This window comes from Loxodonta africana, chromosome 16, assembly GCF_030014295.1.
Source record: "Loxodonta africana isolate mLoxAfr1 chromosome 16, mLoxAfr1.hap2, whole genome shotgun sequence".
In the NCBI taxonomy this organism is placed as follows: Eukaryota; Metazoa; Chordata; class Mammalia; order Proboscidea; family Elephantidae; genus Loxodonta; species Loxodonta africana.
Window position 1 is genome coordinate 68,682,475 of NC_087357.1, and position 13,224 is coordinate 68,695,698.

At 47.3% G+C, this 13,224-nt stretch overlaps 1 protein-coding gene across 4 annotated transcripts in view; it reads left to right on the forward strand.

Moving 5' to 3' along the window:
• The window catches only part of ADAMTS14 (ADAM metallopeptidase with thrombospondin type 1 motif 14), a 104,695-nt gene that overhangs the window by 23,232 nt on the left and 68,239 nt on the right, over positions 1-13,224 (forward strand). The window lies entirely within an intron of this gene.

Below are 13,224 nucleotides of genomic sequence, written 5' to 3' on the forward strand. Positions count from 1 at the left end.
CCAGTCTTCTTCGTATAGTCCACCTTCTCGGATTATTTATTGGCATACAGGTGATGAAAGGATACAACCCTGATGCACACCCTTCCTGACTTTAAACCATGCAGTATCCCCTTGTTCTGTTCAAACAACTGCCTCTTGATCCCTGTACAGATTTCTCATGAGTCTGATTAAGTGTTCCGGAATTCTCATTCTCCACAGTATTATCCACAATTTGTTATGCTCCACACAGTCAAATGCATTTGCACAGTCAATAAAACACAGGTAAACATCCTTCTGGTATTCTCTGCTTTCAGCCAGGATCCATCTGACATCAGCAATGATATCTCTGGCTCCACGTCCTCTTCTGAAACCGGCCGGAATTTCTGGCAGCTCCCTGTCAATATACTGTGGAGGCTGGCAAGTCCCAAATCCATAGGCCCAGCGTAGGCTTTTCCTGACTCACGTGGACATCGGGGCCGACAAACCCAGATTGGTGGGCCAGATGACACACAGCTGGTTCACAAGGATGTGGAAGCTGGTGCATCTGGTCAGAGGATAGACTACTGGCACATGGGGCTGCAGAAGCTGGTGAATCCCAGGACTGGCAGATCGGATGGCAGGCTGCTGGCTCAGGTCCGAAGAACCCGAGGTCAGCAGTGATGCAGGATCCAGGGGCAGAGAAGTAGAGAGTGCCTTAGGAGGAACCTTTGGTGTCAGAACTGGTAAAGACGATAGAGAGAGAAGGCGTGTCTGACTTCCATCTCCCAGGAATCAGCTTCGGGTTGTTGATCTTGATTCTCTTTCCCTCTTGTGAAGTTAGACGTCAGACACCATGCCCACGCCATTTTCACAGTTGGTGTCAGAAGCGGGCACCTTGCAATGACTCCAGACTCTTGGAAGCATGTTGTTGTTGTTGTTGTTAGGTGCCCTCGAGTTGGCTCCGACTCACAGCGACCCTATGCACAACAGAATGAAACACTGCCCGGTCCTGCACCATCCTCACAATCGTTGTTATGCTTGAGCTCATTGTTGCAGCCACTTTGTCAATCCACCTCGTTGAGGGTCTTCCTCTTTTCCGCTGACCCTGTACTCTGCCAAGCATGATGTCCTTCTCCAGGGACTGATCCCTCCTGACAACATGTCCAAAGTATGTAAGACGCAGCCTCACCATCCTTGCCTCTAAGGAGCATTCTGGCTGCACTTCTTCCAAGACAGATTTGTTCATTCTTTTGGCAATCCATGGTATATTCAATATTCTTCGCCAACACCACAATTCAAAGGCGTCAGCTCTTCTTCGGTCTTCCTTATTCATTGCCCAGCTTTCACATGCATATGATGCAATGGAAAATACCATGGCTTGGGTCAGGCGCACCTTAGTCTTCAGGGTGACACCTTTGCTCTTCAACACTTTGAAGAGGTCCTTTGCAGCAGATTTGCCCAATGCAATGCGTCTTTTGATTTCTTGACTGCTGCTTCCATCGCTGTTGATTGTGGATCCAAGTCAAATGAAATCCTTGACAACTTCGATCTTTTCTCCGTTTATCATGATGTTGCTCGTTGGTCCAGTTGTGAGGATTTTTGTTTTCTTTATGTTGAGGTGTAATCCATACTGAAGGCTGTGGTCTTTGATCTTCATCAGTAAGTGCTTCAAGCCCTCTTCACTTTCAGCAAGCAAGGTTGTGTCATCTGCATAACGCAAGTTGTTAATGAGTCTTCTTCCAATCCTGATGCCCCGTTCTTCTTCATATAGTGCAGCTTCTCACATTATTTGTTCAGCTTACAGATTAAATAGGTATGGTGAAAGAATACAACCCTGACATACACCTTTCCTGACTTTAAACCAATCAGTATCCCCTTGTTCTGTCCAAACCACTGCCTCTTGATCTATGTAAAGATTCCTTGTGAGCACAATTAAGTGTTCTGGAATTCCCATTCTTTGCAGTGTTTTCCATAGTTTGTTATGATCCACACAGTCGAATGCCTTTGCATAGTCAATAAAACACAGGTAAACATCCTTCTGGTACTCTCTGCTTTCAGCCAAGATCCATCTGACATCAGCAATGATATCCCTGGTTCCACATCCTCTTCTGAAACTGGCCTGAATTTCTGACAGTTCCCTGTTAATATACTGCTGCAGCCGTTTTTGAATGATCTTCAGCAAAATTTTAGTTGCGTGTGATATTAATGATATTGTTCTATAATTTCCGCATTGGGTTGGATCACCTTTCTTGGGAATAGGCATAAATATGGATCTCTTCCAGTCAGTTGGCCAGGAAGCTGCCTTCCATATTTCTTGGCATAGACGAGTAAGCACCTCCAGCGCTACATCTGTTTGTAGAAACATCTCAATTGATATTCCATCAATTTCTGGAGCTTTGTTTTTCACCAGTGTCTTCAGAGCAGTTTGGACTTCTTCCTTCAGTACCATCGGTTCCTGATCATATGCCACCTCTTGAAATGGTTGAATATCGACTAATTCTTTTTGATATAATCAGTCTGTGTATTCCTGCCCTCTTCTTTTGGTGCTTCCTGCATTGTTTAGTATTTTCCCCATGGAATGCTTCACTATTGCAACTCGAGGCTTGAATTTTTTCTTCCATTCTTTCAGCTTGAGAAATGCCGAGCGTGTTCTTCCCTTTTGGTTTTCCATTTCCAGCTCTTTGCACAGGTCATTATAATACTTTACTTTGTCTTCTCGAGAGGTCCTTTGAAATCTTCTGTTTAGTTCTTTTACTTCATCAATTCTTCCTTTTGCTTTAGCTGCTCGACGCTCAAGAGCAAGTTTTGGAGTCTCCTCTGACATCCACCTTGGTCTTTTCTTTCTTTCCTGTCTTTTCAATGACCTCTTGCTTTCTTCATGGATGATGTCCTTGATATCATTCCACAACTCGTCTGGTCTTCGGTCACTAGTGTTCAATGCGTCAAATCTATTCTTCAGATGGTCTCTAAATTCAGGTGGGATATACTCAAGGTCATATTTGGCTCTTGTGGACTTGCTCTGTTTTCCTTCAGCTTCAGCTTGAACTTGCATAAGAGCAATTGATGGTCTGTTCCACAGTCGGCCCCGGCCTTGTTCTGACTGATGATATTGAGGTTTTCCATCATCTCTTTCCACAGATGTAGTCAATTTTATTTCTGTCCCCCGCATGTCTGTCAGTTTGTCGTACTGTGGGGGCTTGCATGTTGCTGTGATGCTGGAAGCTATGCCACCGGTATGCAGATACCAGCAGGGTCACCCATGGAGGGCAGGTTTCAGCTGAGCTTCCAGACTAAAACAGACTAGGAAGAAGGACCTGGCAGTCTACTTCTGAAAAGCATTAGCCAGTGAAAACCTTATGAATAGCAGTGGAACATTGTCTGATATAGTGCTGGAAGATGAGCCCCCCAGGTTGGAAGGCACTCAAAAGATGACTGGGAAAGAGCTGCCTCCTCAGAGTAGAGTCGACCTTAATGACGTGGTTGGAGTCAAGCTTTTGGGACCTTCATTTGCTGATGTGGCATGACTCAAAATGAGAAGAAACAGCTGCAAACATCCATTATAATCGGAACCTGGCATGTACGAAGTATGAATCTAGGAAAATTGGAAATCATCAAAAATGAAAGGGAATGCATAAATATCGATATCCTAGGCATTAGTGAGCTGCAATGGACTGGTATTGGCCATTTTGGATCAGACAATCATATAGTCTACTATGCTGGGAATGACAACTTGAAGAGGAATGGTGTTGCATCGTCAAATAGAACGTTTCAAGATCTATCCTGAAGTACAACGCTGTCAGTGATAGGATAATATCCATATGCCTACAAGGAAGACCAGTTATTCAAATTTACGCACCAACCACTAGGGCCAAAGATGAAGAAATAGAAGATTTTTATTAGCTGCTGCAGTCTGAAATTGATCGAACATGCAATCAAGATCCATTGATAATTACTGGTGATTGGAACGCGAAAGTTGGAAACAAAGAAGAAGGATCAGTAGTTGGAAAATATGGCCTTGGTGATAGAAACAATGCTGGAGATTGAATGATAGAATTTCGCAAGACCAACGACTTCTTTGTTGCAAATACCTTCTTTCACCAACATAAACGGCGACTATACACATAGACCTCGCCAGATGGAACACTTGGAAGCATGGGACTTGGGAAGTGAAACTTTCAGTTCTTGGGTGGTTACTTAGGTTATTGTTATCTGTAATGGCTGAAAGGAAAGTGAGAGATGGTATGCTGCAGCTAAGGGGAGAAAAGCCACATCTGGAGTGGTGAGGGGCAAGGGTCAGGCCTGTTAAATGGCATGATTGGTAGGGGGCAGCAGCTAGAGGCCCAAGGCCATATGCGTATGAATGGGTGGAGAAGATGAAACTGGAATGTTTTTTAAAAGGGTCAGGTGTTTATCTGAATGTACTATGAGTATTGGATGCTTCTCCTACCTAGTGTTGTAAACATAAAACAAAAATCCTCACAACTGGACAAATAAACAACATCATCATAAACAGAGAAGAGACTGAGGTTGTCAAGGATTTAATTTTACTCAGATCCGAAATCAACACCATGGAAGTAGCAATCAAGACATCAAAAGACGCATTGCATTGGGCAAATTGGCTGCAAGAGATCTCTTTAAAGTGTTAAAAAGCAAAGATATCACCTTGAGGACTGAGGTGCTCCTGACCGAAGCCATGGTATTTTCAATCGCATCATATGTATGTGAAAGCTAGACAATGAATAAGGAAGAGCTAAGAAGAGTTGATGTCTTTGAATTGTGGTGTTGGCGAAGAATATACACCATGGACTGCTAAAAGAAGGAACAAGTCTTTCTTGGAAGAAGTACAACCAGAATGCTTCTTAGAAGCAAGGATGGCGAGACTGCATCTCACATACTTTGGACATATTGTCAGGAGGGATCAGTCCCTGGAGAAGGACATCATGCTTGGTAAAGTAAAGGGCCAGTGAAAAAGAGGAAGGCCCTCAAAAAGATAGACTGACACAGTGGCTGCAATAATGGGCTCAAGCATAGCAACAATTGTGAGGATGGCACAGGACGGAGCAGTGTTTCGTTCTGTTGTATGTAGGGCTGCTATGAGTCGTAACCGACTTGATGGTACCTAACAACAACAACAATGTTGTAAAACAAACCTTAATGTATGATAGAAGTTATATTGGGTATTATAGATTACAGAGGGCTTGCAATTCAGCCTTCAGCCAGTATTTGATCAGATATGCTAAAAGGGGAACTAGGATTTGCCTGAAAAAAACAGAGGCTTTTTGTTTCAAGCCAGTAGACCTGTGCATAGAGTGGGGGCTTAGGTCAAAAACCTGAGCCCCACCCAGATTTTGCGTTTGAAAAGACATGCAAATCTATTCAGCGTGCTGGGAGAGGAGAAGCTTTGCATTTGAAGGAAAGAGCTGCAGAAAAAAATAAAATAAAATCAATGTTCTGCTTTTTGAATTTCCAGCAAGCAGTTTGCCTTTGGATGCATTGAAGCAGGAAAAAAGACAGTGACCATCAGAAGGAGCCCCCTTCCATGACTGGAAGTTAAAGGGAGCCAGTGACCTACCTGGGTCCACTCATGAGTGGACGTGGGGGAAGTGCAGCAGTGAGGAGACAGGCTGAGTTTGGACATGTTCCATTCGCAGCTGTTGACTAGCCCATGGGGGCTAGGGATGGGAGAGAGAGAGGAAGGTCTGGTTGGTCAGAAATGCAGGGAATTGTGTGGAGTTCTGAGCTTAAGGGTGGTGCCTGTTGACCTAGCCCATTGCGGCTAGGCATGGGAGAGAGAGAAAGGGCCGGCTAGTCTGAAGTGCTGGGAGGTGTGAGTGAATTCCTGAGCCTACATGACCTAGCTTGGATGGCTAGGCATGAGCTGACCAGAACTTGAGTGAATGAAGAGAAAGATGTTTGACACTGGGAACTGGTGTAGATTGCTGCAAGTCAGTGGCTTCTTCTGGACTGAACTTTGCTTACGGAAGCAGATGCTCAAAGTTCCAGTTGGAACAAAAGATTCTTCAAGGCCAAGGAATACAGTCTCCTCAGAGAACTGATTTGATAGGGATGGGAGATTTAAACATTGGCTATCCAAAACTGGGGGTTGCGGGGGGCAGGAAGATAAAGGTATGAAGTGCCTGGTTTACACACTTTTGTAGGTGTGGTTACACTCAAAATGAGAGGGACAGGGAGGATCCCCACTGAATAGATTCTTCTTTTCCTGTTGGATCTGGGAAAGAGAGAGTGGGGGAGGATGCTGGTAGGATTATATGACTCAGCTGTGAGTGTTGATTGTTAACGGGGTTCAACGTGATTGTAAAAAATGTAATTGTGGAGGCAGGAACTGTGAAAGAGTGGACTAAGAGGGAGGCACTGCTGGACTGGAGTACAGTGGCCACCGAGCCTAAAGTCTCTTAAAGGTTTTGCTGTGCTGATACCTGTGTGAGGCTCAAAGCAAGGGAACATTCTTCTCTCAGTCAAATTTTATCAGACGCTAGGAAGGGCGAAGCTGAGATGACTTTTGGAGAACCTGACCAGATCGGATGGATACCTGCAGCAGACGACCTGAATGGCTGGTACCTGAGTAGTCTCACCCTTAGAACCCTTGCGCTACCTACCGCAGGACTAATTGTTAATGACTGTTTTGGACTGGTGTGATGGTTAAGGTTGTGTGTCAACTTGACTGGGCCATGATTCTCAGTGGTTTGCAGTGATGACGTAGTTCGGCAGTCGTATGATGGTGTAATCACTTCCATGATGAGATCTGATATAATGTGATCACCTCCACGATGGGATCTGCTATGAGTAGCCAATCAGTTGAAAGGGAGTTTCCTTGGGTGTGGGGCCTGCGTTGAACATAAGTGGACATTCTGGCAAGGCTCGTGGGCTTTTGCCTGCTTTGGAGCCTGCGGCTGGCTCGTGTGGGTTTGAACTCTGGCTCTTGAGCCAGCAGCCTACCTGCAGTCTTGCCTGCAAATCTGGGAATTCATCGATCTTCACAGCCTGTGAGCAAGAGCCCTGGTCTCTGACCTGCGGCTCTTGGGTTTGCCAGCCCCTGCAGATACGTGCGTCAGGAGACGCCTCTATCCTGACTCAAGGACCTGGGGTGTTCCAGCCTCTACAACCATGTGAGTCATTTCCTTGATATAAATCTCTGTATGTATTTATATGCTTGAGTGGTTTTGATCCTTTAGAGAACTCAGTCTAAGACAACTGGTAAAATGATTGGGAGGGACAAGTTAATCCTTCAATTATGAAAGGGTCAATGGCTAGAAGAGCTAGGGGGTGGCCTGTAGTGCAATGAATTACTTAATATGGCCCTTCTAGCCATGGTCTTTGTGACTCATACAGTGATTGAGTAAGTAAAAAAAACCCAAACCCAGTGCCGTGCAGTCGATTCCAACTCATAGCAACCCTACAGGACAGAGTAGAACTGCCCCATAGAGTTTCCAAGGAGCGCCTGGTGGATTTGAACTGCCAACCCTTTGGTCAGCAGCTGTAGCACTTAACCACAATGCCACCAGGATTTCCAGTGATTGAGTGGGACTATGCAAATAAGGTATATGGAACCTGTGATTGTTGAGGTTATATGTCAACTTGGCTAGTCCATAATTCCCAGGATTGTGTGGCTGTCTTCCATTTTGTGATCTGATGTAATTATCCTCCATTTTATGTGTTGTAAATCCTAACCCTTATATGTTAACGAGGCAGGATTAGTGTGGGGTGTGTCTTGCAATAGACAGCTCTGCTGTGTAGGGAAGCAGAGAAATGGGGCAATTGCTGGACAGGGATAGAGCAGGGGAGTTTTAAAGATAGGAGATGCTTGAGTGTGCTTGTATGTGGATGGGAATGATCCAGGAGAGAGGGAGTGGGTGGTGATGCTGCAGAGAGGGATATGATTGCAGAGCTATGTCCTTGAGCAGGTGAGAGGACGGCAATCCTGAGAACGAGGCCAAAGGGCCACACGTTGCCCCTGCTGCAGGATGGAGGTGAGGGAGGGCACAGCTGTGGGAGGACTGTTCACTGGGTGGTGGGAAGATAAGGAGCCCATCTGTTGGCGTCTGTGTTCTCTGTGTGAGCCGTACTGGAGAACTACAATGTGGACCTAACAGGGAAGAGCAGACGAATGGGCGGCCAGCTCCCCCCACCCCCGCTCACTCGAGGTTTGTGGGCACTGATTTCAAGTGAGTCCTAAGTCAAGGTGTCCTATGTCAAGGCATCCTAAGTCAGCACCTGTGTGTTTTCTCCTGCAGTGGCAGACAGGGTGTAGGTGGATGGTTGGGTTGAACCAGGGTGTAGGCATCTCTGGGAGAGTAGGATGGAGGGAAAGGGGCTGAGAGTTTTGGGTCTTCGCGAGAGAGTTATTATGCATATGGACCAGGCAGTCCAAGGTGCCAAAAAGGGAAGTGAGGATTTGAAGGGGAGGGGCAATGGATGGGAGGCCTTGATGAAGTTAATGGATAGATGGAGTCAGAGTCAGAGCTGCACACGGCGGTGGCAGAAGGGAAGGAGATACCGCAGTTGCAGTCTCCGAGGTTGGAGCAGGTGATGCAGTCTGGTGAGGGAACAGCGCTGGCTGTGGCTGAGGATAGTGCAGAAGTTGTTAGCTGGGTTGGGGTGAACCAGCCCTGCCTTCAGGGATCCCTGGTGGAAGCCATTTCTGATCCTTGCTCCCATCACATGTATCACCTCAGCCTCCAGTTGCTGGGGGTTTTGTTCCTTTTCTGACAGTGGAACAATTTCAAGCAAAAATATGCTCTCCTTGGGAGGTGGTGGGATGGTTGGGTGGGAGGTGGCTGACTCTTCTTTCTCCTTGGGGAAGATGGCCCTGGATAAGCTGGCTTTGGAAAGAAAAGGAAGAGGAGACCTGGCCCCGCTCCTCACCTGGCTCCACTGGAACCACCGTGTTGAACTGGGCCCTCCTCTGACAGCTGTGAGTCAGTAGCAAACCAGAGCATTTGCCAAAGTTGGGAAATCTGAGGGGCAACGAGGGGGCTGGGGACCCACCCCCTTCCCAGAGAGCCTGCAGCTGTCCTCTCAGCCAAGCCCAGGACACCTGCCTAGATTCCAGGCTGGGCCTTGTGTAATATTCTCTCCAACTGACTCAGCACAGATGGAGCCCTGTACTTGTCAAGCCAGGACTTCTGCACAGTCCATGGACATGTGTTCTGATTCTTGGGGGATCTCTTTGTGTGGTACCCCCTGAGGGGGTTTGTTGGCTCATTGTATCCTTGCCTTTCAATACATGTGCAAACACGTGCAATTTGCAAATAAACAGATTTATGCATTCATATACACACATACATATTAATTTCAAAATAATTCGGCTTCAATTGTCTTGTTAAAATATTTGGGACCTCATCCTAGTAGTAGACAGCTACCTGCTGACCAATAGAACTTGCTCAGTTATGACCCATGGCAGGTACAAGGTGGTCTCTAAGACAGCATCCACGCGGCCTTGTCTCCTTCGGCTGCGCTGAGATTGCACTCTGGACTTGGTAGCTTCCCTGAGAGGAACCGGGACTAGAGATGCTCAGTTAGCAGAGCAAGGAGGCCTCTGGATGAAGATGCAGCAGGAGGTGTTGTCTTTGCAACTAAAGTGGATGTCACCAGCCACACTGCAAGATTCAAAGAGGTCCCTCCTCCCATCAGCCACACCACCAGAACAAGTTGCCTCGAGTCACTTCCAACTCATGGCGACTCCCTGTGTGTCAGTAGGACTGTGCACCATATGGTTTTCAATGGTTAATTTTTTCTCCAGAAGTAGATTGCCAGGCCTTTCTTCCAAGGTGCGTCTGGGTGGAGTGGATGCAAACCTTTCTGTTGGCAACTGAGCACGTTAACCATTTGCACCAGTCAGAGACTCCCACCAGCCACACACCTTACAGTAAAGACAAATTAAAGGGAATTTGGAGTACAGCTGAGGTCCCTGCGTGGTGCCAACGGTTTGTCCTTGACTACTATCCTAAAGGTTGGTGGTTTGAACCCACTCAGTGGCACCAAGAAAGACCTGGTGAACTGCTTCTGCAAAGATTACAGCCAAGAAAACCCCATGGAGCAGTTCTACTCTGTAATACACGGGTTCACCACGAGTTGGAATCCACTCAACAGCAGTGGGGTTTTGGTTTACAGTGCACTTAAGAGTGATAAAAGCTGCCTATTGGAGAGTTTCCATTTGGAGAAGTTGGTTGTGGGCCTGTGTAGTGCGTCACTCAATTGAATGTAATCAACTAATTTTTGTTTATCATATGAAGAATCTTTCTAAGATATATTTCCTATTTATTTACTGTTTCCAAAAGAATAAGGTATAGGTGGAAACAGATACGGCTGACTTCAGCCTGCTAGAACTATTTCCTTTTTATTTTACAGAAATTTGATTTTAGCGTTTTAAAATTAGCCCCCGTTTTTCAGAAATGTAAACATCTCATGAATGGAGAGGTGAGAGTAATTTAGTGAGGAGGCACAGCCAGAAAATTCCTGTTGCCATTCTGTCTGCCCCGGACGGTGCCTGGTTTCCTGAACCACAGAGGGCCAGAGCTGGAAGGGAACCGAGGCCAAACCTCTCATTGCCCAGATGGGGAAACTGAGGTCCGGTGAGGAAGGGAACCAGCCCATCCTGTCTCTGGATCTCATGACCCCCTGGCCTTCCTATTCTCTCCCCAGGAGGGTCTCAAAGGCCCAGGGAAGCCCAGACCTGGACCAGAACTGCCTGTGGGGCCCAGCATGGTGTACAAGAAGGGACAAGGACAATTTCTTGGGACATTCTGCCTTTGATCCCTGGGGCTTGATGGGTCCGCAGTCACAGACTTATTTCCCATTCGTGTATTATGAGGCTTGGGCCTAGCTCCCTTATGTCCTAAACAGTTAACTTGTTGGGGACAGGCTAGATTCTTTAACCTTCCCTGGGGAGAGGCCTGAGGCTGTGGAGGATGGGCCAGACCCAGGAATCCTGGGGATCCCACTTCTGGTAGAGGAGAGCTGAGGGTGAGATGTGGGTGATGTGTGAGTGGGTGGAGGCTAAGAATCCTTTCAGTCTGAGGGCTGGGTGGGGAAGGGGCACCATCTGGGGAGTGGGAGGCGTTAGTTCCTTTTATGGGTTGAAATGTCTCCTCTGTTCTCACCTCCCGTTATGGGAGGTGGGCTGACTTCCATGGTATGGCTTTGTACAGGGGTGGGAAGTGAGCTCCCTGCTTGCCCTGTGTGGTCAGACCAGACCCAAGGCCCAGGGGTTTGCAGATGGGACCACGAAAGGAAGGTTTCCTTCCTCCACATGGCCCCCAAGGGCAGAAGCAGACCCAGGGATGACCTAAGGTTAGTGTAGTGTGGTGGTTAAGAACCATACAGAGCTGGGCTTACATTCTAGTGTTCAGTGACTTTGGGCAAGTAACTTAACCATTCTGAGCTTCTTGTTTGCTCATCCACGAAATGGGTCTAATATTAGTGCCTACACCGAATGGCTTTTGGAAAGATGAAATAAGATAATATATGTAAATACATAATAAGTGGCAGGTACTGTTATTAATAATAACAATAGAATAACACTGTTTATAAATGGTGGCATGTCAGATGGTGAGGTTTCAGCTGAGTAAAATGTTGGGAGCATCCCTGCAAAGAACAGGTTAGATCTTGAGGGAGGAAGCTCTCCGTCACTGGAGGTGCCCAGGTAAAAGTTAGAGGTCCTGTAATTGGAGATTTTGTTGAGGTAGTGAAGCCTCGGCCTCAGACTGGGGCAGGCATGATGGTCTTGAAAGGTCCGTGATTGTGGGCTGGAAAGCAAAGAGCAGGCTGGAAGGCAGTGGCTCGCAGCCCAGCCTGACCCCCATCTGGATCATTCTGGAGCCTCATATGAAGCACTAGACCTGGCAACCATGCTGAGTTCTCAGGCCATGGAGCTGGGAGTCCCAGATTTTGAAGGGTTCTCATTGTGCATTTGGTTAACGAGGTCCCAGAGAGGGGGAGGGCTTTGGCAAGCCTGGGTTGGTGTAACTGTGACTGGATGAAGCAGAAGCCCTCTGACTCTGGCTGTGTGGGTCTCTTGCTTTTCTTGTCCTGGGGCTGGTTGGAACAGGGCGAATTCCCTCTGGGTATCAGACCAAATCTAAGAACCAAACCTGTTGCCGTCAAGTGGATTCCGACTCAACTCATTGAGACCACGTGGGGCAGAGTAAAACTGGATTCGAACTGCTGACCTTTTGGTTGGCAGCCACAGCTCTTAACTGCAGTGCCACCAGGGCTGAGCATCAGACAGGGGTGTGGAAAGAAGAACAGATGGAGTAGCCGTGGGGTTTGTCTGAGAGTGGCCCTGCAGGCCCTCATGGAAACAGAGCTGGAGGGGCCTGCACAGGCCAGGCATGCAGTAGCTGTGGGTTACACCCTGGACCTGGAGGCCACCAGCCGGCTCCCTGTCCTACAGCCTTTGTATACCCTGGGAGACGGGCTTCCTTTGTGTGGGAGGGGGTTCTGCACACCCTCAGGGGCAGAGGCCCTTTGATTTGGCAGTCACTCATTGTCCAGGTTCAGACTCACCTTCTGCCTGTGGACCTGCCTGCCTCCCAGGTCCCCAACATTGTCCTTTATGCCTCTGCACTTAGGCCCAGAGTAATGAGGTTTAGGACACACCCTACACTGATATGGCCTTATTAACATAACCAAGAGAGCCCTATTCCCAAGCAGGATTACATCCACAGGTAAAGGGCTTAGGATTCCAAACATATTTTGGGGAGACACAATTCAATCCTTCACGGACACTGACATTTTAACAAACACACCAGAACCTTTGCAGACAGTGGAGTGTCACCTGGGGACACCTCAAACCATTCCAGTAACACTGCTGTTTTCCCCTTGAACACTTTTTTGGAGTCCTGATTGGGTCTGTTTAAAAGGCACAGAGGGCAGGTCATCTTGGTTTTGACCTGAAATGGTGTTGCTGGAAGGGACATAAGAAAGATTTGCTGCCACCGGGAGGCTCAGTGGTGGTGGGTGTCCAGTAGGTTTTGGAGGCTGTTCCCTAGAAGCAAACTCAAAATGGGCTGAGGTGGGAAAGTTGGTGACATTTAGTTGCATAAAGTGGCTGCTTTAAGAAGGGGCCGCTTCTGTTCTTATGGAGAAGGTCCAATAGATGTATAAAAACGGTTCCTTCTTTTACCCCTCTGTGTTCACAGCTGCATTCCCAGTGCCTGGAGCAGTGCCTGGTATAGCAAGCATTCAATACATATTTGTCGAATGAGTGAACAAATTCAGCGAGTATTTATTTATTGAGGGCCTACT